The 20,513-nt window shown below is 48.0% G+C and overlaps 1 pseudogene; it reads left to right on the forward strand.

Annotated features, from left to right (window-relative positions):
• The first annotated feature begins 13,803 nt into the window (after positions 1–13,803).
• Positions 13,804–16,277, forward strand: LOC123062732 (transcription factor PCF6-like; annotated as a pseudogene).
• Positions 16,278–20,513: the final 4,236 nt, after the last annotated feature.

The raw sequence follows: 20,513 nt of genomic DNA on the forward strand, positions 1-20,513 counted from the left end.
ATCGATATGGTTGACTAGAGGGGGGGGGGGGGTGAATAGGCAACTAACAATTTTTAGCTTTTCTTTAACAATTTAAACTTTGCATCAAAGTAGGTTGTCTAGATATGCAACTAGGTGAGCAACCTATATGATGCAACAAGGATAGGAACACAAGCAAGCAAGATATATGAAACAAATAAGCTTGCACAACTAAAGACACGAGATAACCAAGAGTGGAGACGGTGGAGACGAGGATGTGTTGCCGAAGTTCCTTCCCTTTGAAAGGAAGTACGTCTCCGTTGGAGCGTTGTGGAGGCACAATGCTCCCCAAGAAGCCACTAGGGCCACCGTATTCTCCTCACGCCCTCACACAATGCCAGATGCCATGATTCCACTATTGGTGCCCTTGGAGGCGGCGACCGAACCTTTACAAACTAGGTTGGGGCAATCTCCACAACTCAATTGGAGGCTCCCAATGACACCACGAAGCTTCACCACAATGGACTATGGCTTCGTGGTGACCTCAACCGTCTAGGATGCTCAAACACCCAAGAGTAACAAGATCCGCAAGGGATTAGTGGGAGGAATCAAATATCTCTTGGTGGAAGTGTAGATCGAGGCCTTCTCAACCACTCCCGAGCAAATCAACAAGTTTGGTCGGCTAGGGTGTGAGATCGGGCGAAAATGGAGCTTAGAGCAATAATGGAGCTTAGGGGTGGAAAAGGTAAGTCAACGGGGAAGAAGGGGACCCCTTATATAGTGTGGGAAAAGGATCCAACCGTTACCCACCAACCAGCCCGCAGCCAGCGGTACTACCGCCCTGGCCAGCGGTACTACCGCAAGGCCGCGCGGTACTACTACTTGCAACCAAGCGATACTACCGCACGGCTGTGCGGTACTACCGTAACGACCCACGATACTGCTGCAACCCCAATGACAATAAAGAAAAACAGACGCGCAGGAGCTGAGGGCGTTACTTCCGCACGTGCGGTACTACCGCGCCCCCCATGCGGTACTATCGCAAGGCAAAAACCCCCAGCCAGGGGGAAGGGAACTTCCGTGCCTATTTCCGCAAAGAAACAGAAGTAGCAAAAACTCGACACAGTAGTACCGCCGAGGGGCGGTACTACTGCCTGACTGCATAGCGCGGTACTACCGCTCGGCGAAAACGGTACTACCGCAGTAGGTGCGGATGTAAAAAATTACATCCGCCCCTACTAGCGCAAAGGGACGGCACTAGCCTGGTGGGCAGCGGTAGTGCGGCTCTAGGGGAGCGGTACTACCGCGGATGCCTACGATACTACCATTTTCCTAGGAGCAGTACTACCGCGACCAATCACAGCAGCCAGACAAGGGAGGCAAGAAAACGGAGGAAGCTCCAAGGAAAAAGGAGGGGACACGAAGGAGACGTGTACGTGATGATTTCACCCAAACCTTTCCAACGCGGACCCCCTCTTAATAGTACGGCTTTCCTACGACCCAAATCCACCAAAAAGAAATGCAGAAAAGACGCCGTCTTCATCAGTCTTCGAGGGGCACCCAATCGTCTTGTGCCTAGCAATGAAGTGTCTGGAATACTCAAGGCACACGATTAGTCCGCAAATGCGTTGTCATCAATCACCAAAACACTTAGGGATAAATATGCCCTTACAATCTCCCTCTTTTTGGTGGATTGATGACAATACAGGATTTGCACAAGGAAAATAAAATTAAGTAAATGCAAACCCCACCTCTCTAGAATATAGACGGGCTCCCCTAGATGTGTGCCACCTAGATGAGTGCTTTGGACTGCACGGCACACGAATACTAGGATCAAAGCTCCCCCTATATTATAGAGACAAGGCATATCTGTCACTAGACAAGATAGCACACACATAAGTTAACTACGATAGATAAGGTGCATATGTCTTACACCATATGAGGAAAGGTCTCGAAAGCACAAACCAAACAAGAACAAACAAGCACAAACGAGGTCCAAAAGACAAAGCAAATAAACGCACCAAGCACGACACAACGCAAATCCCTACACTCTCCCCCCCTTTGGCATCGAGACGCCAAAAAGGCAGAGAGGACACCTACACACACGAGGTGGCTCAGGCAGAGAAGTCGTCCCACTGCTCCTCGTCAGACTCAGCGGTGGGGATAGTCTCCTCGAAGTCATCCTCTGAATTGGTCCACTTGTATCCCTGCTTTGACATCCAGGCAGCCTCAGGTGTGATGACGTCCTCAGACCCGCCAGACACATCCTCTCCAAAAAGCCTCATAACCTTCTTGTCATGGCGGCGACTCTCCTTGTTTGCCACGTGAGCCCTGTACTGTCCCTTTGCCTGCATGCAGAAGAGAGTCTTCATCTTGTCCTTTAGCTTCTTGGCCCATGACGGCTCAGAGGAAGGAGTGGTGGACCTAGCAGTACGGTCCTCAGCAACATTCTCAGCAGCAGCCGCCTCCTCACCAGCAGCCCTCCTAGCAGAAGAGGCCTCAGCACGGGTAGTGGTGTTGGCCCAGTTGGGCTTGACGCGGAGGCTGATGGACTCATGGCGAATCTAGTCTGGAGCAAGGAACTCATCACCAGGGTACATCTTCTCCCAAGTGGTGGAGAGTAGCCGAAACAGGTACGGTCCATAGATAGGTACCTTGCGAGTGAACACCGCAAACCGAAGCTCACACCACATGATGTGTGAGACATCAAGTGGCTGAGTCTGAGAAGAACGTGCCTCTGCACACAGGAGCAACATGTCCACTAGATATGGATGGACCTTGTCCTTGTCGCCAATGCGTGGGAACAGAGTGTTGCGGAAGATGCGATGCATGATATCCAGAAAGGAGTTTAACACCCAAGTTGACTTGCCATTGGGGAGCACCTTCTCAACAAGGAAAGGCTGAAGCAGGTTCTTGTTGGCAGACTCAGAGTTGGCATGGGGGCGAACACCAATGGGGGTATGAAGCCCGTCATCAGGAATGTGCAGCAGATCCATGAACTCTTTCCATGTAGCAGACAGCTGACGGCCGTTGGTCATCCAGGTCATCCTCCGCTCCTCCCCGGGATGAAAGTACACTGAGGCAAAGAACTGACAGATGAGCTTAGGGTCATAGTCATGGTGAAAAGAGATCACCGGCTCAATAGCAAACTGCTCCACCAAGTCCAGAGCCTCTCCAAAATAGTCACAAAACTTGTCCTTCCGCATGTGATGCATGTCTATCCACTTGACATCCACGAAGGTATTCTGCTTGCTCTTGATCACATCCAGATAGATGAGAACCTGTTGCTTGTTCCAGAACATCTCGGTGCCTCTGAGCACAGCCCAAGGAGTCACATAGGGATTGATCCCCCGGCGTTCGACATACTCAGAGACAGAAATCTCGTCCATGCCCTTAGCAGGTTCCTTTTGCTTGCTGGCAGTGGTCTTGACATTGCACTTGGGGGCATTGGAGCCCTCTGGGGCTTCATCTTGGGGGTTGCGCAGACGCTTGGAGCCAGTGTCACGACTGGGATTGGAATGGCGAGAGCCACCACCTGAGACACAAAAACGCAAAACACCCACAATAGCCAAGAGGGATTAATGCAAAGACTACAACAAAGCAAGAGAAACAAGCAGAAAGCACACATAATAAATGCATAGAGAGAGATTTGATCCATACGGTAGTACTGCCAAGTGCTGCGAAGCTAAGATAATAGTACTGCTCTTAGACGCGGTAGTACGGTGCAAGGTCACGGTAGTACCGGGTCTAGGAGCGGTAGTACGACCTTAGCGCCTCGGCTAGTGCGGTAGTACCGCGTCTGCTAAGCGGTAGTACCGCACAAGCTAGCACTGTAGTACCGCACCTGACGGGCGGTAGTACCGCAAGAGCGGTAGTACCGCACATCAGACACGGTAGTACCGCACTGCGTCAGATCTGAACAAGTTCAAATCTGAGAAAAGCCCGCAAAACCACGGCGGTACTACGGTTGGACAAAGCTACCACAAGACAGCATATCAAGTATGATTCCTACGCATCACGACTCTCCTACATCCTACTCTTGCATAGATTTGGCCTAAAATCTCAAGAACAACAAGTTTCTCCCCAAAAACCTAGAAGCAAGAGAACAGCCAAGAAAAAGAGGGATTTGGGGAAAAACCTTGGTCCATGGCAAGAGGAAGTGGTGGGGAACGATCCCACCGGTCGGAATCCGAGGAGAGTGGCTGGAGATGGAGATCCAGCGAGGGCCTCCGGCGCCGTTCTTGAGCGAGCGAGAGAGAGAGAGAGAGACGTGGGGAGAGAGACAAATGAATGGGTATGGGGAGTTGGAACTCCCCTGCCCGAGTCATAACCCCCACACTCCCTCGACGGCACGGTAGTATCGTGCCCCAACGCGGTAGTACCGCCCGGCGCGGTACTTCCGAAGTACCGCACCTGAGCGGTAGTACCGTGCTGTGGCGCGGTAGTACCGTGCCTCCCAAAGCGGTAGTACCGCGGCCAGCCACGGTAGTACCGTGAGCTCAAGAAGATGCACGTTTCGAGCACACGAAAAACTGGGTCTTTGCACAAACACTCCGAGCCAACACGACACCACAAGACCACGCAACACACAAAGCCAGAAAGGCACACGAAAAACAAAACAACCACGAGACACCACCTCTCCAAATAGAGGGCGGTGGCCGTAGCCACCTATGTTTGAGTCAATTGGTATGGCATCGCGAAGAATTATCCTTGGGTCCATGACCAAAACTCGTCTTTGAAGCACAAGTACCATCAAACATGGCTAATGTGAAAGACTTGATCGATTTATGCATAATGGGGGGGGGGGGAGGGAGAGTTCATTGAGAGAACATCACTCCCCCTATGTCTATGCCTACATCTAAACAGGACAACACGTTGAGTATGGTGGGATGTGCAAGGGTTCAAGCAACATTGCTTGAATCAATGATATTTAGCTCATGCCTTAACTCGCGAAATCTTGCTTCATCCAAGGGCTTCGTGAAGATATCTGCAAGGTTATCATGAGTGTTGACATAGTTGAGCTCGATCTCTCCTCGCCTAATGTGATCCCAGATGAAGTGATACCGGATCTCAATATGCTTCATCTTGAAGTGTTGCACCGGGTTGAGAGAGATCTTGATGGCACTTTCATTGTCACACCAAAGAGGCACTTTGTCACAAATGACACCGTAATCCTTTAAAGTTTGCCTCATCCATAAGAGTTGTGCACAACAACTACTGGCCGCCACATACTCCGCTTCGGTGGACGAGAGAGACACACAACTTTGCTTTTTGAAAGACCAACTTACCAAAGAGCAACCAAGAAATTGGCACCCTCCGGAAGTGGACTTCCTATCCACTTTGTCTCCCGCCCAATCGGAATCTGAATACCCTACAAGCTTGAAGTTTGCTCCTCTTGGGTACCATAGGCCAAAGTTTGGGGTATGAGCCAAATATCGAAAGATTCGTTTGACCGCCACATAGTGACTTCCCTTAGGTGCGGCTTGAAAACGTGCACAAATTCCCACACTCAACATGATATCCAGTCTAGATGCACAAAGGTAAAGCAAGGAACCTATCATGGAGCGATATACCTTTTGATCCACCGCTTTACCAGTGGGATCTATGTCAAGTTGGCACTTGGTGGGCATGGGAGTGGAAGCCGGCTTGACATCACTTAGCTTGAATCTTCTGAGCATGTCTTGAGTATATTTGGCTTGATTGATGAAGGTTCCTTCTCTTCTTTGCTTCACTTCGAACCCTAGAAAGAACTTCAACTCTCCCATGGAAGACATCTCGAACTTTGAGGTCATGAGAGGGGCAAATTCCTCATTGAAAGCTTTGTTAGGGGAACCAAAGATAATATCATCAACATATAATTGGCACACAAACAACTCCCCTTTGACCTTCTTAGTAAAAAGAGTGGGGTCGATTAGCCCAACTTCGAAACCACGGTCTTGTAACAACTTGGTAAGGTGGTCATACCACGCACGTGGGGCTTGTTTAAGGCCATAGAGTGGCTTATCGAGTTGATACACATGACCGGGAAAGTAGGGATCCTCGAAACCGGGGGGTTGCTTGACATAAACCAATTCATTAATGGGACCATTAAGAAAAGCACTCTTCACATCCATTTGTTGTAACTTAAAGTTAGGATGAGAAGCATAGGCAATCAACATGCGAATAGATTCAAGACGAGCAACGGGAGCAAAGGTTTCACCATAGTCGATACCCTCGACTTGGGAGTAGCCTTGTGCTACCAAATGAGCCTTGTTGCGAATGATAATCCCATGGGCATCTTGCTTGTTCTTAAATATCCACTTGGTTCCAATGACATTGTGGTTCCCCGTCGGTCTTGGCACCAATCTCCACACTTTTTTGCGCTCGAAGTTGTTGAGTTCTTCATGCATGGCATTGAGCCAATCCGGATCTTCTAGCGCCTCATAGACCTTGTGGGGTTCCACACAAGAGACAAACACATGATGCTCACAATAATTTGCTAATTGTCTACGAGTGCTTACCCCCTTTCGTAAGCTTCCAAGCACATTCGTCATGAGATGATCCTTGGTGGAGAGCTTGGAAGCAACCTTGGCGGCACGACGCTCTAATTCCTCCTCGGGGGTGAGACGAGGAGTGGTCACTTGATCATCTTGAGCGTCGTCTTGATCTTGTTCTTGTTATTGAACTTGCTCGGAAGAGAGAACTTGACCTTGGGCATCACTTGATGTGTCAACACCGTCTTAAGCGTGACCTTGCGCTTGGTCATGTTATTGAGGATGAGGGCATTCATGTTGTTCTTCGGAAGCGTGTGGGCCTTGGGTTGGTGATGGCTCCACTTGAGTGGAGCTTTGTCCTTCTCCTTCGGACACAAGGGGTTCCTCAATGGGTAGGATAAAGCCAACACCCATTCTTCTTATGGCTTGGGGAGGAATTTCATCACCTACATCATAAGTGCCACTTTGCTCCACTTGGGAGCCGTTATTCTCATCAAACTCCACGTTACACGTCTCCTCAATAAGTCCCGTGGATTTATTAAGGACACGGTAAGCATGAGAGTTTGTAGCATAACCAACAAATATGCCCTCATAAGCTCTAGCCTCAAATTTAGACAACCGAACACCTTTCTTGAGAATGAAACACTTACACCCGAACACCCAGAAGTACTTGAGGTTGGGCTTGTTACCGGTGAGTATCTCATATGGAGTCTTGTTCAAGCCCTTGCGGAGGTAGAGCCGATTGGATGCATGACACGCGGTGTTGATGGCTTCGGCCCAAAAGTTGTACGGAGACTTGAACTCCGCCATCATGGTCCTTGCCGCATCCATCAATGTCCGGTTCTTCCTCTTCGCAACACCGTTTTGTTGAGGGGTGTAAGGTGCGGAATATTGATGCTTGATCCCCTCATCACTAAGAAACTCATCCAAGGTGTAGTTCTTGAACTCGGTGCCGTTGTCACTTCCTATTGTCAAGATCTTTGCATTGTATTGACGTTGTGCTTCATTTGCAAAGTCAATGACGGTTTGTTGGGTCTCGCTTTTCCTCTTAAAGAAATACACCCACGTGTACCTTGAGTAGTCATCCACAATCACCAAGCAATACTTCCTACCTCCAAGACTATCGAAGGATGGAGTCCCAAAGAGATCCATGTGAAGGAGCTCCAAAGGCCTCTTTGAATAAATGATAGTCGTGGGAGGGTGAGCCTTCTCATGTAGCTTTCCTTCGATACAAGCACTGCAAGCACGATCTTTAGCAAAACTAACATTCATTAGTCCACGGACATGGTCCCCCTTGAGGAGACTTTGCAAAGATCTCATATTGACGTGGGCTAAACGGCGATGCCAAAGCCATCCCACATCAACTTTAGCCATTAGGCACGTCGCGGTCTTAGTGGGTCACTCCGAAAAGTTAATCACATATAGACCGTTCTCGACATGCCCAACAAAGGCTACTTTAAGAGTCTTGCTCCACAAGAGGGCCACGGTATCGATATCAAAGAAAGTGGCAAAGCACATGATTGCAAGTTGACGAACGGAAAGTAAATTGTATGCAAGGGACTCAACAAGCATGACCTTCTCGATCGTGAGATCTTGAGAGATGACCACCTTGCCAAGTCCCAATACCTTAGAAGATGAGGCGTCACCCCACTCGACATTGGTGGGCATAGATGGAACGTTGTGCACGTCCACCACCAAGTTCTTGCTTCCGGTCATATGATTTGTAGCTCCGCTATCGAGCAACCATGATCTCCCACCGGAAGCAAACACCTACAAGAGATCAATGCTTGGTTTTAGGTACCCATTTTGTAATGGGTCCTTCGATGTTAGTAACAAGGGTCTTTGGAACCCAAATAGACCATTCAATGTATTCATGAAGAGAACCAACAAATTTGGCATAAACATGCCCATCACTAACACGACATAACACATAAGAAGGATTAAAATCGCTGGCTTTGTTGGGAGGGGTGGCATTGCCCTTCTTGACATTGCCACCCTTTGCATTGTTGTTCTTCTTCTCCTCGGATGCACTCTTTCCCTCCTTCACAAAGGTTTGCATGAGAGGAGGAGGTCGTTTGGTCTTGTCATTCTTCTTCTTGTTCTTGGAGTCGGGCACGTACCCAACCCCTTCCTTGGCCACAACTCCCTTTTGGTTGATCAAGAGATCGTTGAGGTTCTTCTTGCCTTGTATGCAAGTCGCAAGACCTCTCTCAAGTTGCCCCTTCAGCTTAGCGTTCTCCTCAATGAGATGCACATGCTCACAACACGGGTTAGTAGCATTTGCATTATCAATTAACATCATACGGGGGAAAGTGGCTTTTTCCTTGGTTAGCTTTACTTGAAGTTGATCATGAGACTCTTTGAGGCTAGCATGAGCACCCTTCAAGACCTTGTGAACCTTGTCAAGTAGATCAAACTCCTCTTTGAGTCTAGCAAAATCAACCTCAAGTTCGGCCTTCTCAGAGTTTAGCACATGAGAAACAATGAGGACATGATCATAATCTTTCTTTAACTTAGCATGATCAACGTTGTGTGACTCCTCAAGAGCCAAACGAAGACCACACTCTTTCTCAAGAGCATTAGAAAGATCCGAAATCTCATCGGCATAGTCACGACTATGCCCTTCCATCTTAGTGATGGTGTTTTCGTGAGCCTCAATCATGTCATTGGCTTCACCAAGTTGTTCCAAGAGAGCAACAAAGTGCTTCTTGGATTTTCCCTTGAGTTTGCCCATAAAGGCCTCAAACTCATTAGCCTCCACATTAGCTTCCTCAAGTTCATTATTGCTATCCGTTGGAGAAGGATGATTAATGATGGTAGTTTTGATGTTGGATGTTACCTTGTTGGTGGCTTTAGCCATGAGGCACTTGGCGGTGATGCTCTCATTGGGTGAGTCGAAGAGAGACACCCGTGGAGTCGTCGCAATGGCAACGGAGGCCATGGCAACCGACTCATCACTTTCATCATCGTCATCATCCTCATTGTACTCTTCTTGTACCACCAATGCCTTGGGAGGAGTCTTCTTGGTGAAGTTGCTCTTGTTGGGGAACGACTTGGCCTTGTCCTTTCGGATGAGCTTGCCACCATTGTCTTCCCTCTTCTCATACGGGCACTCCGCAACAAAATGACTCACGTTGCCACAATTGTAGCAAGTCCTTACACGTTGCTTGCTCTTCGTGCCACTTGAGTTGTTTTTGCTAAAGTTTGGCCTCGAGTTTTTCTTGCTCCAAAATTGCCTTGAAGCAAGTGCCATGTGTTCATGATACACATACTTCGTATCTTCGGGGTTGCTCTCCTCTTCTTCCTCTTCTTCTTCTTCAACGGTGAGCTTGGCCTTCAATGCAAGGTTAGGCTTCTTTGCCCTTTGAGAACGAAGCACCGCATTGTCGGCGGTCTTGTCCAAAATGTTCATGGCCACAAACTCATCCAACACTTTTCTTGAGGTCAAAGTGTGGAAGTCCGGTCTTTGACGAATGACGAAGGACATGGCCTTGTGATAGGGCATCATTGCCTTGAGGCATTTGCGCTTGATCCAATTGTCATCCGTTTCCTTGCTCCCATGATCTCGTAGTGAGACCGCGAGTTTGGTTACTCTTTGATAAAGCTCACGAGGTTCTTCATCTTATTTCATTGCAAACTCATCGGCCTCATCTTGCACCACTTCATAGTTGGAGCGTTGAATGCTTGCGCTTCCCCGGTAGAGAGAGACAACACAATGCCATGCATCTTTGGCCAAGGCGAAGGGATGAAGATGAGGTAGGTCTTCGGGTGGAATTGCATCTTGAATGATGAAGAGAGCATTCTCATTGAATTGATTGTCCGCGGCTTCTCGAGGAGTGAAGTTGCTTGGATCATGCGGATAGAAACCTTCTTCAATGATTCTCCAAAGGTTAGTGTTCACATGATTTAAATGACGTTTAAAGTGGTAAACCCAAGAATCAAAGTCCTCATTTTTCACAATCTTAGGGGGAGGACCGACATGATTCAAATGAGTGGAAGGAACCGGTACACCATAAACAAGTGGTGATTCCACATGAGCAAAGATGCCGGTGCCATTGTTACCACTAGAAGAAGGAGCCTTTTCACTACTAGCTTCCCCCTTGTCGGGGAAAGCATCCGTCACCTTGTCGGTGGGGTCACCCACTTTGAACGGTGCGGTGGATAGTTTAAGCCCCTCAAGAAATTTAGTAAACATGCTTTCAACTTTGGTCGTCATGGAGGTTTTCAATGTCTTCAAGGCCACATTGAACTCCTCACGGGAGGCCGAGGTTCCCCCATCGCCCGTAGACGAGGTTGGATTCACACCGGAGTGTTCCTCCACACCGTCTACGGTATCAACCATACTCTTTGGACGGTAAAGTCCTTAATAAAGAGACGAGGCTCTGATACCAATTGAAAGGATCGATATGGTTGACTAGAGGGGGGGGGGTTGAATAGGCAACTAACAATTTTTAGCTTTTCTTTAACAATTTAAACTTTGCATCAAAGTAGGTTGTCTAGATATGCAACTAGGTGAGCAACCTATATGATGCAACAAGGATAGGAACACAAGCAAGCAAGATATATGAAACAAATAAGCTTGCACAAGTAAAGGCACGAGATAACCAAGAGTGGAGACGGTGGAGACGAGGATGTGTTGCCGAAGTTCCTTCCCTTTGAGAGGAAGTACGTCTTCGTTGGAGCGGTGTGGAGGCACAATGCTCCCCAAGAAGCCACTAGGGCCACCGTATTCTCCTCACGCCCTCACACAATGCGAGATGCCGTGATTCCACTATTGGTGCACTTGGAGGCGGCGACCGAACCTTTACAAACTAGGTTGGGGCAATCTCCACAACTCAATTGGAGGCTCCCAATGACACCACGAAGCTTCACCACAATGGACTATGGCTTCGCGGTGACCTCAACCGTCTAGGATGCTCAAACACCCAAGAGTAACAAGATCCGCAAGGGATTAGTGGGGAGAATCAAATATCTCTTGGTGGAAGTGTAGATCGATGCCTTCTCAACCACTCCCAAGCAAATCAACAAGTTTGGTCTGCTAGGGTGTGAGATCAGGCGAAAATGGAGCTTAGAGCAATAATGGAGCTTAGGGGTGGAAGAGGTAAGTCAAGGGGGAAGAAGGGGACCCCTTATATAGTGTGGGAAAAGGATCCAACCGTTACCCACCAACCAGCCCGCGGCCAGGGGTACTACCGCGCCTGGCCAGCGGTACTACCGCAAGGCCGCGCGGTACTACTGCTTGCAACGACCCACGGTACTGTCGCAACCCCAGCGACAGTAAAGAAAAACGGACGGTACTTCCGCACGTGCCGTACTACCGCCCCCCCCCATGCGGTACTACCGCAAGGCAAAAACCCCCAGCCAGGTTGAAGGGAACTTCCGTGCCTACTTCCGCAAAGAAACGGAAGTAGCAAAAAGCCGACATAGTAGTACCGCCGAGGGGCGGTACTACTGCCTGACTGCATAGCGCGGTACTACCACTCGGCGAAAACGGTACTACCGCGGTAGGTGCGGATGTAAAAAATTACATCCGCCCCTACTACCGCAAAGGGGCGGCACTAGCCTGGTGGGCAGCGGTAGTGCGGCTCCAGGGGAGCGGTACTACCGTGGGCACCTGCGCTACTACCGCGCCACCGCGCGGTACTACCGCGGATGCCTACGGTACTATCGTTTTCCTGGGAGCAGTACTACCGCGACCAATCACAGCAGCCAGACAAGGGAGGCAAGAAAACGGAGGAAGCTCCAAGGAAAAAGGAGGGGACACGAAGGAGACGTGTACGTGATGATTCCACCCAAACCTTTCCAACGCGGACCCCCTCTTAATAGTACGGCTTTCCTACGACTCAAATCCACAAAAAAGAAACGTAGAAAAGACGTCGTCTTCATCAGTCTCCAAGGGGCACCCAATCGTCTTGTGCCTAGCAATGAAGTGTCTGGAATACTCAAGGCACACGATTAGTCCGCAAATGCGTTGTCATCAATCACCAAAACACTTAGGGATAAATATGCCCTTACAATTGTCTTTCCCATTTCTCTCTATTTCCCTCCAAATTTTTAAAGAATGTTCAAGCACCTCCAAATTACTACTCCCTATGTAAACTAATATAAAAGCGTTTAGATCACTAATTTAGTATTCTAAATGCTCTGATATTAGTTTACGGAGGGAGTACTAGTTATCTCCATCTTACTCCCTCGAGTCCTTTTTAGTTCGCATATAAGATTTGACTGAAGTCAAGCCTCGCAAAGTTTGACCAGCTTTGTAGAAAAAAGTGTCAACGTTCACAATCTGAAATCAATACCACTAGATGTGTCATGACTTAAAGTTTCATACTATATAACTTTAGCATGGCAGATGTCGATATTTTTTCATATGAATACGGTCAAACTTTGTGAAGTTTGACTTCAGAGAATTCTAATATGCAGAGTAAAAAGGACCGGAGGGAGTACTATACGAAGGATAAAAAGGCATGGTGGTCCAGCTAGCTATTGGGTGCTGATCAAAAGAAGAATGGTCCCGTGCTATATGGAGTAGCCTCCTAGGTTCTGGTGGTGGAGGATTTGTAAAGGTTGTATGTATGTTGGTGATATTGGGATAGAGACGTCGCATATGGGCCAACAAATCTCTCTAAGTTTTCAATGCATATCAGAAATGATATATACTAACACAGTCTCATAACCTGGGGAAAATGATTTTCTTACTTAATAAACTCGCTGAAGGAAGGTGACGATAACATCGTTTATCCAGGGTATGCTGTAAATCAGTGGTATCTGCATGTGCGGCCGTAAATAAATTAAGTTTAAAATAACTTGGTTCAAAGTTCGGACACTATCCTATGCAAAGTAAAAGTACTGAAAAAACTTACTTTTCCAACTGGAAAACCCCTTTCCAGTAATTGCTCAACAAAAGCATTAAACAATCTTCTGATTGCCATATAATAATGATATACCAAAGTATAATGTTTTGAAGGACTGAAAGATTGGAGCAAACCACACATTCGATGCATCTTGCAGTCTTATTGAGCTAAATTCACTGTTGTGTTAACCCTAGCTTTGGTGTACATGTACGGCAATTAATATTTAGCACTGCTAGCTAGTACGGAGTAGTTGTCAATTGATTAAGCTGGTGGCGCTTTATGTTTTGCAATGTATTAACCCGTCTCAGTCTCTGTCTGTTCCTTAATTTGATGTGACGCGACTTCTCATACGTATCTATAGGGTTACTCCTACGGTCCTACCTCTATCTATACTCCGGTCTAGCATTGACTACTATACTACTATCACTTCTGCTACCGGCTGGCGAGCACCGAGCTTTACCATGCGCCGTCTCGTGCCGAGGCCACTCACAGTGAATATCTCTGCCCAGCCGGCTGGATATATTCGACGAATGGAGTAGCACGTAGGCGTCGTACGATCCATGGTAAAAAGGACGGGCCAGCGCGAAAGCTGCTCATCATTTAGTTGCTGCTAACAAGCACCACAAGTTCTTCTCACCACTGCGAGGAGCGAGCGACCTCCCAGTGGAGCTATCATCACCAGGAGCAGCTCCCTCCCTTTCCCATCCAGCTAGCTAGGGTTTACACGCAGATTATCAGTCGACGGTCGGCAGCTCCCTCCCTCCCGCTCCCGCAGCGGAACTCCGGCGTGCACGGAGGCAATCGGCCGGCCGGGGCTCGCTCGCGTTCTTCCTCAAAAGCTCAGCCAGCCTGCAGGGTCACTTCAGCTCAGCTCGCCGCCTCGCCCTATTAATTCGTGGCGATCTACGGGGAGAAGCTGGCTGCCCGGCTGGCCCACGATTTCTCATGCTTGTAAGTTGCGTTTATAATTGCTTTCTTGGTGTAGATCTGCACAGATTCCGTGGTTTCAGTGAGTATTTCGAGCTCCTTCTTGAGTTGTAGATCCTCGGATTAATCAGCCAGGGTTGCACCTGGAATCCTGGATCCCCATGGAAATCTCGGATGGTCTCGATCTGGTTCTGATGCTCATCCCATGGTTTTCATTTTTTTTCCCTTTTCCCTCTCGTCTCCTGTCACTTTTCACTAGCTATTTCCGGCATGGTATGTTGTTAATTGTCTACCAGAATTTGATGGTTACTAAATGAGTGTAAGCGAGGGGGATGTAGTAATCCAACTAAATCCTTCAGCAGGTTTTCAAAGTACATATATTTCCTTAATTGACACCGGCCGGCAAGCTCACTAAACTCAATCAATTAGTGCAGGTGTGAGCATGTGATAGCAGCATATGTAGGCTCATTCATCCATTAGCTCACTAAACTTCAGTAGTTGTAGACTGTAGCACGATGCATACATGCCGCTACACGTACGGACGGCTACAGTATCCTTGCCACAGCGTTCTTGTTTCGATGCGGCGCTTTGTCTGTCACTATGTGTGGCGAATAAAGCTGCAGGTGTTCCTCAGTGGCTCAGTCAGTGATGCTGAAATCAAGAATCGATTGATATGATCTACTACTACGACAGGGCGAGCACATACGCACTGTGATCGATGCATATCATCATTACCTTATGCTTGATCAATCGACTGCAGGTGCATGCGACGATGAGCTCCTTGAGATGATAAGCGCCGGCGACCATGGGAACGACCGCCGGAAGTTCGAGCCGGCGGCGGCCGGCAACAAGGCCCTGCAGGCGGCTGCGGCGGCCTCGCGGCACTGGTCGGCGTCCACGGAGTCGCGGATCGTGCGCGTGTCGCGCGTGTTCGGCGGCAAGGACCGCCACAGCAAGGTGAGGACCGTCAAGGGGCTGCGGGACCGCCGGGTGCGCCTCTCCGTGCCCACGGCCATCCAGCTCTACGACCTCCAGGACCGCCTCGGCCTCAGCCAGCCCAGCAAGGTCGTCGACTGGCTCCTCAACGCCGCCCAGCACGAGATCGACAAGCTGCCGCCGCTCCAATTCCCGCCGCACGACGACGACCTCCTGCTCTCCGCCCACCACCACCACCATCACCTGCAGCCGACCTCCTCCATGACGTCCATGGCCATGGTGCCGCCGTTCTCGCACGCCACGGCAGCCGCGGCGTCCATGATGGTCGTCGACAGCGACAAGGCAGCGCAGGCCCACGACGGAGGCGGCGATCTCAAGGGGTTCATGAGCCTGAGCAACTCGCTCGGCCTGGTCAACGGTGCCGGAGCCTCCATGCCGACGCTGGCTGCGGCCCAAGCCGGGTCGTACCACCACCACTACGCCGCTCATGAGGCTTGGAGCAATGGCGGCAACAATGTCCAGGAGCAGCTGGGCGGCCATCGCTCTTCGCCTCATGTGGTGCCTCACCACGGCTTGCCGTTCCCGTCGCTGCTGTCCTTGGCCCCGGTGTCTCAGTTCGTCTTCTACACGCCGGAGGGCGGCTTCGCCATGAAAGACGTCGCTTCCGATGATCAGTTCCCCGTAGACAACCTTGACGATTCGCAAGGCCAGCTCTCGCTGAGCTCGCGGGGAGAAGCTTTCTTCACTCAGGAAGCCAGGGTTGATCGATGAATCACCTACGTCGTGGGCATATGCATGGTCTCTAGCTGCTCCAAGAAGGTGCGTATAAATTAATAATCCATAATGCTCTGAGGAGCAGTATTTTACTGTCTTTATTATAGGTAAGTCATGCTGTGATTTAAGATTACTTGAGAGGGGATTATTTGGGAGTACTGGGTGTGATGATCAAGTTAAGGTTTTGCAGCCTCCGTGCAATGCAATTCGTTGTTTTTTTTATTACAAGAAGTAATAGTTCATGTATTGACTGGCTTTGTGTAATAACGATCTGGGATTTTGCTTGGGAGTCTCTGCTTAAGAAGTCGGCTTTCTCTTGTGAGTTTTGTATCTCCATTAATCAATCTTTGTAATATGATTGGTGCGTTGTTGTTTGCAACTCTTTCATGTTCTTGCTATCCTCCCTTTTGTTGTTGGGGTTATACATGATTGATTGGGGAGTTTCAATTTGTATGACTCTTTCACAAGGACAAAAACAATTTCAAAAAAGTAACATAAAAGTATACTTATTTTGCGCCTACTCTTTCGGGAAACCACCCTCTCATTCTTTAAGAATCAGAATGGTCATATCCGAGTTTCCATTTCATCATTTGGAATTTGAACTTTATATCTTTGACTTATTTTTAGCTTTATTCTTTTTTTACTTAGCTCATCCCATAGAATTGAAAGCATGGTTCACTCCTATGCCACCCAATATAAACGGGACCAGTGTGATTTGTCATTTAACAGGATCATTCAAGATTTTGTGACCCACAGTTGGGACACACACTTCCAATTCGATCGGTTGCAATCCTGAACATATTATATATGAGATTTAAAATTGTAGCTGAATAAAGGCCATAATTCGTATAAGCAATTAAGCATAGTGATTTAACAATTTAATAGGAAGTTTAAAAGCAAATTGCATGATTTAATTGGCATGCCAATTTTACTGAACTTTTTGCCTATACAATGCTTTTTTTGCGGGTGCCTATACAATGATTGTTTGACCCAAATAGATGTTACAAAGTGCACAATCCATTATTAGCTACTGATGCACATAACACTAGGAGTGGTATTCTATTTAGCGAGGTAAAACAGTGTCACCGATGTTTAAAAATATTTCATGGTTGAAAATTTTAATAATTCAGGCATATATATTCAAAGAAGTAACAATCAAAATTATACCAAAGACTTTGCAAAATAAAAAAATCATTATTTTTAAGTGTTGGAGAAAGAAAATGGCTTGATTTTAATCGGTGCTTTAACAAGTTGTTGAGAAGCTAAAAAAATGTAATAGTTCGTTTTTAATTGGTTCCCCATAGTTTACGTACTGAGTGCTCATTGGACCAAGGCTAAATTTAACATGGTCCCTCTTACCTTCTCTCTTTCACATGGGAGGTAAGAACGTAAAATTTAGTCAGACCCACTACTTAATTAAATCAACGGCCCAAATCTGTTATATACTCTTACCTCTTATGTGAAAACAGAAGGTAAGCGGGATCATGTTAAAACTATTACCAAAATGGATGCTATACTGGTCACTAAAACAAGATACAATTTTATTAGGTAAAACACCGTGTTATTAAAAAAACTTGTTTAGTGATATAACTTTTTATTAGGACTTGCGTGTAATGAAATAAGTAAAACCAGAGTTGCATAGTGAAGATTTTGCAAAAAGGAAAACACCATTTATTTGAAGCGCTAAAGAATAAATAACTACACATTAAATATATATTTTATTTTTCATGAGAAAATTATATGTGTGTGTTTCCTGAGAAAAATATGTGCACGTACTCCCTCCGGTCCTTTCTACTACTCATATAAGATTTGTCTAGAGCAAACTTTATAAAGTTTGACCATATTTATATGAAAACAAATTCAACAACTATAATACTAAAGTTATGCAATATGAAACCAATTCATGACACATCTGATGATATTATTTTTGTATTATGAATATTGATATTTTTTATAAAGTTGATCAAACTTTGTATGTTTGACTACAAACAAATCATATATGTGAAGTAAAAATATTGAGGGAGCACGTGTCTTGCGAGCAAAAAGTGTGTGCTTTTACTACAGCTGATGCAGAAATTAATCAAAGTTCAAGAGGAAACTAAAAAAGGTTGTGTTATTTTCCTTGGAAGGCGGAGAATACAAAGGTCGTTGACTTGTCACACAACATCTACAACCGCAATACTCAAAAGCTGCCTCCCAGATGCCCGCGGACGCGTCCGGCGCATCCACAAAGAATGACCGGACACCACACCAAAACCGTCCTCCGCAACCATTAAACTCAAAGTTCATACCTCAAATCCATAATACACATGCAAATAAAAAACTGCATACTACGTACATAGGTAAAACTACTCATCATCGAGATCTCGATGATCTCCGTTCCCGGCACCGGGTAGACGGGCAAGAGCGGAAGCTCCTGCGTCTGTGGAAGCTCCGGCTACTCCTCCGCCTCTGCCTCTGCGTCCAGTTCGGCAAACAATACCGCTGTCGCCGCCTGTTCTTGCCGGTTGGCCTCGACGCAGGCCTCGTCCTGGATGGTCTCGAGGATGGCGGTCTGCTCCGCCATCTCCATCGCTTGGGCGGCCTCGTACTCCGCCTTCAAGTCCGCCATGGCGAAACTCGCATCCTCCTCTTCCTCCCCCGGCTTCGCCACCTCCTCCTCCATGGGCTCCGGCTCCGGCTCTGGGTCCTTCTCCCCCTCCACTTGCTACTCCTCCTCCTCATCTTCCGAAAGCTCCAGTGAATCCGGAGGAAGGTCGGCGGCGAAAGAGCCCGCCTCGCTTGGATCTACTCCAGCAGCTGCACCCGGTGCTCCGGAGTGAGCATGGCATTGGTGGTGATACGACACCTCGGCATCGCAAGCGGCAGACGAAAGTGGAAGTGCCAGTGGTGGAGGAGAAAGGGGGAGAAATGAGGCGGGCTAGGGTTATATGTCACCGCCGTCCGGCTTAAATAGCTGGCTTTCTCTCTCAGGTGGCACGCCAGAGCGGCGCCACGCGACACGGAGTGGAGGAGGCACCCATCGGACCTGCGGTCTATCTGCGGCCCTTCTTGGGCCCTATCTGTCAATCAGACCTTGCGAGCGTGTCCGGGCGCGTCCGGGTCTCTCCTCATATCCGTCGCAGGTTTCGACCGGATATGAAGAGTGTCGGTAAGTTCAGGCGTTTGGGCCGGCTATGAGAAGACCGGTTGGGTGACTGACTGGGCAGCTTGTCCGATCGTTTGGACGGGTATAGGGTCCGGTTGTAGATGCTGCCATACCCATGCGTCTCATTTTGGATTATTCAGCCAGGTTCACGTCACTAACCTTCAACAAGCTAGTTGCCCATGAGGGTAACGGCCCGGCCGTACGAGCTCGACCAGCACACTTGAATGCCAAATTAAGCACCGTAAAACTTCTCCCACTCGCCGCCGTACGATCAGAATGGCGTCATCCTCGATCGACCTAATTTAAGGGTGGAAAGAAAAATATGCAGGACTTTGCAGTTCATGGCACTCGCATGTATAATGGTTGATAAGATAGTTTAATTTTAAATCTTGCATATAATTTAAAAATGACACACAAAATGTTTACAATGAGTCATCTCTTAGCCTTATTTTCAATAACTAGCTATTTGTTACTAAAGATCTATTGTGTGGGAGCCTTCCCTGCTAGCCGCCGCCGCCTCCTCCTCCACATAAAGAGCTAGGGTTTCTATTTCGCAAAAAAAAAGAGCTATGGTTTCTGCCACCCCTGCCGGTGCCGCCGCAGATCCGGTCCTCTCCGGTGGCCCTAGGGCCATGGGGTCGTGATGGATCTCGGCAAGGGCCGGCGGGAGGGCTCCATTTTTTGTTGTTTCTTTCAGTTTTGCTAGGGTTTGTGTCCTGCTCAGGAAGACAAGACGGCGGCAGCTCTCTGAAGATGGAATAAAGGTCTTCCCATCTAGTCACCGTTTTGGCGGTGCGTCTTACACCGTCGGTGGGCGTGTGGAGGTGTGTCTCCGGCGGATCAATCTTTGGTGGATTTGCTCGGATCTCGTCGTTGTTCGTCTACATTCGTGTGTCTTCGAGTAGGATCCTTCTGATCTACATTATTCTTCATCTGCGGCGGTTGCTAATCTGGTGGGCTGGTCCTACGGGGCCTCAGCTTGATGACTTCCTGACTGTCTACTACAACAAGTTGTGTCCGACTCCGGTGATGGAGGGGCGATGACGGCGCCGCGCTTTCGGCTCGCTTCAGTGCTTGTAGTCGTCGCTAGTTGGTCTACGGATCTAGATGTAATTTTTATTATTTCTGGTATTCGTTGTACTGCCATGATTGAAGATGAATAGATCAGAAATTTTCTCGTAAAAAAAAACCAATAACCCAACTTCCTAAAAATATGATGAGACATATTGTGCTAAGAGATCATCTCTAGTCTTCTCTTACTTATGAGTTCTCTCTTCTTCATCTTATTATTTATCCTAGATGGCACTTATAAGATAGCATAATTGTACATGCCCTCATGCATCTGCGTGAAAGCATGTGTGGAATACACATGGATGTGTGAATTCTGAAGTGAGCAGCATGCGGGCCATGCGGCTGTTCGACGGCTAGCTCGCACGAGCTCAA

Source organism: Triticum aestivum, chromosome 1A, assembly GCF_018294505.1.
Source record: "Triticum aestivum cultivar Chinese Spring chromosome 1A, IWGSC CS RefSeq v2.1, whole genome shotgun sequence".
Taxonomy (NCBI): Eukaryota; Viridiplantae; Streptophyta; class Magnoliopsida; order Poales; family Poaceae; genus Triticum; species Triticum aestivum.